At 34.8% G+C, this 5087-nt stretch overlaps 1 long non-coding RNA gene across 1 annotated transcript; it reads right to left on the reverse strand.

Annotated features, from left to right (window-relative positions):
* Window positions 1-1561: 1561 nt before the first annotated feature.
* On the reverse strand, window positions 1562-4161 carry LOC132614484 (uncharacterized). Its single transcript, XR_009572315.1, has 2 exons — window positions 3419-4161; window positions 1562-1791 (listed from the first exon to the last, which is right to left on the reverse strand). It is a non-coding gene; the product is annotated as an uncharacterized LOC132614484 (long non-coding RNA).
* Window positions 4162-5087: the final 926 nt, after the last annotated feature.

Raw genomic sequence — 5087 nt, forward strand, 5'->3', positions numbered from 1 at the left:
GAACTAAAGTGGTTCCTACACCATAAGATCATGGTGAAGTGGAAAAACTAGAGCTGCACTTAACAGTCCACCGATCAATCTTTCTTTCTATCTAGAATTCAAGACCTTTAGTGCCGGTGGAACAACAGAATTTGCATTTGTGTCCGCCTTACACCTATTTAATGTGACTAACCTATCTTCCAATTTAAACATACTAGTTCTATCTTTCACTCATTTACATTAAGGACCCGTTTAGCCATGTAATTTGAAATTGTGTTTCTTTATGATATTTGAACTAAACTTCAAATTCCAAATTCACCTAAAAATCAGAATTTCAATTCCAAGTTTGTGATTTCAATCTTATAAACATTTAAAACTTGACCCATTAAAATTTATATTTTGCAAAATAAGTGAGAAAAAGACTCACATGATTTATTAATGTGGCTCCTTAAGATATTCTCATCTATCTTGTTAATGATCTATGATTTGCTCATTGGTAACTAGTCTTCGGACACGCACAACGCGCGTGCATCCCTTATTAGTTATTAATGAAATTCGTAAAATATGTGTTTTATAAACATATTCCTTAAGAACAATAAGTCTTCAATTTGAGATGCAAGAAAGCATTTCAACGTTTTGGCACAACAGAGTAATTTTCCAAGCAATACATATGTAAGGTAAAAGCAATTCGACTTATACTATTTTTGGAGAAATTCCAAATTATAAGAAATGTACTTCGGAAAAAACTAGTACTGTGATACTTAGTCATACCGATTGTTTATGCTCAATCAAATGATTTAATTATAATGGTTGAAACTGAAGTGAGAATATATATTACCTAACTATGATTAAGGATAAAATGTGTCTAAGAAAAATGCATGTTTAATATTCATTGATTTGATGTAAACACTCTATTGCGAGTAACTAAGTCATTAATCTGAAACTATAAGAGACTATTGATACCGTTTTGATCTAACGGTGAAACTAATTTTGCAAGAGACATATATTCAAGGTAAAAGGATAACGCCACATTGCAACTTCAAAGAAAAAAATTACAGATTTATACGTCTCTGGTTTTGATCATTTCATCATATTCCATAGTTCTTTAATCCCATGAGACTATATATCTATTTTAGCAAAAATGAAAATAATAGTATTCACAAAACTATAATAGTATCTACAAAACTAACTTGCAAGCGCAGCTTGCATACATGCAAAACTACTTTTCCATATAAAAGTTTATCAAGCCCAATAGTCACAATTGAAAAAGTTAAACAAAGCCAAAAGGCAATCATATATGATGATATAACTTCTATTAGGTTTAATTTTCTTTTGTAACTTCTCAGCAAGATTGTTGGAATTTTTTACAGATAAATATTACTCATTCGTCAAAGCATTTTGTTCACAGGCATGGCTTGCAACATTTGTATCATCTAAGTAGATCTTTTGCAATTTGTAATGACCCATCCGGTCGTTATTAGGTGTTCCACAGCCGCGTACAAAAATCAAGTGTGTCGTCATAAGATTAGTCCACGAGGGAGTTTTAAGTGTAATATTTAATCGTAATTGAATCAGATAAGAGTTCTAAGCATATAAAGGGTTTCAATATTTATAAGTGTCTTTACATATACAAGTGAATACATCAAATAATTATGAAAAGTAAAGAGAAGTTTAGGCTGGTGGGCCTACCTAAGCCCACACAAATTGCCTATTTTCACCCATAAGTGGGCCTTCAATATATTAGCTTCCCTTATTTCTCTTCCGACTCGATCAAGCAATAAGAGTTGGGCCGGTCAAACGGAAGGAAATGGCCTTACATGCAACACAAAAGGGAAAAAGAAGGTAATGGATTAGAGAGGCATCTAGAACTTAAGCACTTATTTACTATGAACTAATCATACATGTATGCTAATTGCCTAAGTGGACATGCAAGAAAAAAAACACACACATTCAAAAGATATACTTAGCCTAGATATCAACACAAAAGGAAATTTAACAAGGCAGGCCCAGTTTTGCAGTAATTAACAGAAAATGTGACCCAAATGCAAACCAAAAACCTCAAACCATGAAAGAAGAGCCCAACATATCAAACACGAGGAAACACGCCCAAATTGTATCATTGTGATGCACAAGCTATAATTCAGAACAAACATGCCAAACTTGAGCATTATTTCTAACCTTTTACACAAGCGGGATTCCCTCAGCAGACTAAAAGGACACAGAGTAAACTATCATGGACAAATTTTTAAGAAATCTCATGTCATGAAGAGGATGAAACTGTTATGGATTGACACGTCTAATGCACACTAACACAGATCCGACATGGTGATAGATAGACAAAGGACATACACACAAGTTGCAAACTATGTCAAAATAGGCAAAATTCATGGTCAGGCCTCTATATGCAAATCTAAACTTCACTACAACTTTCCAAACACAGAACCATCATACTATTATCATGTGATAATACCATCAGAGTTAAAAGAAATGTTCATAGGCTTAAAACAGACAAGTAATATTGCACAGGAGTACTCTTTCAACAAATAAAGATAATTGGTCAAGTGCAGAAAAGATACACCTTATTCAACTTAGATGACTGATCTTATCATAGCATATTTGGTCACAACGTGGGCATATATATACTAAACTTCAGGTCTATAGTCTCAAAATCCAAGTTGGAACATGCTTATCAGACCATCACATAACTACTTAAGCATATTTTATCTAAATAATGCATAAAAGCACCTCACATGACATCAAACTAAGTCTAGATTGGCTGGGTCTCTTTTTTAAACTAAACTCTTGAGCTTACATGATCTTGCCACAGTTAAACATGTCATATATAACTATCAGCCACTATAAATTTAAATCTAATCTCAAATCAGACAAGGATTTCCTTTTAATCATGTTGTATTACATCAGGTTTAACTAAACCAAAACAGACCCCATGCTAGTCTGATGACTCATAGTCCATTTAGCTAATATGAAGCCAACTAAACATGGACATATATCAGCCAGCTGATGCACCAATAGATTAAACATAAACATGTAAGTAGACTATATAAGCTTATTTAGAGCATAAAACTAAGCTTAAGCAAGAAGGATAGTATCTAAACATGGTATTAAAACTGAGTTAACACCAAAACAAGATTTAGTCCTACATGATAAAGACTCAACTATCAACTAAACAGCAGAGTAAATCAAAGCTAACTAGAGGAACTGAGACAGAAAGCTAACACATATAAAAATGACTAGACAGGATTTAAACACGGATAAATATGCCTAAACTAGTAACTAATGAACATAACTAAGCAAGAATAACCATTACACATATAAATATAGCTTAAACTAGCAATTAACACCACTACACTAACAATTTAGCATACACAAGCAGCTAGCAAATAAAATACAAAAATAGATAAAAAGGAAAGAAGATTACCTTTTATGAGTGCAGCCAACATCGAGAATGGACTGGAAGACTCCTTTCTTCTCCACCCGAACTCAGCCACACACAAGGAAAGCAATTAAAATTTTAAACTTTAACTAAATCGAATAATTAAATGTCTCAAAAATAGAAACCCTACGTAATTAGATTTTTTGAGTATATTTCTGATATGCTCAAAGGTTCTGTAACAATGTGAATTGGGGGTTCTATTTATCTCAAAACCCTAGCTTATTTTCAATGTGAGAATTTTACAATTTGAGAATTGCATCTCTCAATACCACATCCAATGGCTGAGAATCGATCATACAAGCAAATAAAGGGTCGGATTTGACTCAGAATTGGTCGATCCGTGGGTTATTCATGAACCAATAAAAATTGTGGATTCAAACGAATACAACAAAACCCATTAAGGTTTCTCAGTCTTAAGACCGGTGAAAATAGCAAAAAATCAAAGAAAGGGAGCATTAATACCTCGTTTGGTTGTGATATGGTGGAGAGAAGAGGCAAAGCATTAAATGCTTGCCTCAAATGGTTGAACCGCCTCTGTAAAAAGTACTCGTACACTGCAGGTTTGCCAAAAATGGCAGATGACGATGAGAGAGAGTGGGTTGAACCACGGCGTCTAGGGTTTCGTGGAAACCATCTCTTTCTTTTCAGGGGTCATTTGGTGTTGAAGAAAAAAAAATGAAAAGGAAAGAGGGGTTTAACCCCTTTACCGTTCAGTTGGGCCGGGTCAGGTCCTTATTAGACTGGGCCTGACCGTTTTTCAAAGGAAAAAAAGGGGGTGATATATATAGGAAAATTTACCTGTCATAGCTACCTCTAAGACTTATTTATGAATAATAACTATCTTATTTTTTATTTAATATTTGTAGCTTTATTTTTCTAAAATTACATTTCATAACTGGTCCAATAACTTTTGAAATACATATACCTCTTTATTCTCCCTCACTACACATTTAAGATTTATCATTTTCTCTAAACCCTAAAAAAAAATTCTCTCTCCTCTTTCGGCCACCAACCAACAACAACCAGATCTCAGACGCGCCAACCAACAACCACAACCACCCTTCGACGTCGTGGACACATTCGTCGCCAGATCTGGCCGACTGAAATTTTGTTCGTCGGTGCTTTTTGCCTGTGTTTTCACCGACGGTGGCGATGACGGGTGACGGTGACGCCGCCAACCAATAACCTGCTGATAGGCTTCCTCTTCCATTATGAATAGATTCGTTAGAGTTGACATTTCTTTAACACCTAATTGATATTGGCAGATCTAATAGATTCGTATGGAGTAATTTTTTATCATTTGAATTCACAATGAAATAGTTGGATATCTTAGGTAGGAAGTTTTGTCATGAGCTTTGATATTTTCATATGAGCTCTTTCTGCATATTTTCCTTTCCTTATTTTTTCCGTTAATTGGTATAGGTTGGATGTGGTGGAGGTGAGGGCTATCAGCGAGCTGACAACATGGGAGGCAAAAATGGATGAATGAATCGTGGTGGTGGGATGCCAAATGGAACTGCCAAAAATATGACACTGCGGATTTCTGCTACAACTTGAGAAGTAGTTTCAGGCAAATAAGTCAGCTAATTTTAGTAATTTTTTTATCATTTGAATTAGTGGTAGTCGAGGCGGCGGCGGTGAAGCTCCGGTTCGG

Source organism: Lycium barbarum, chromosome 10 (assembly GCF_019175385.1).
Source record: "Lycium barbarum isolate Lr01 chromosome 10, ASM1917538v2, whole genome shotgun sequence".
In the NCBI taxonomy this organism is placed as follows: domain Eukaryota; kingdom Viridiplantae; phylum Streptophyta; class Magnoliopsida; order Solanales; family Solanaceae; genus Lycium; species Lycium barbarum.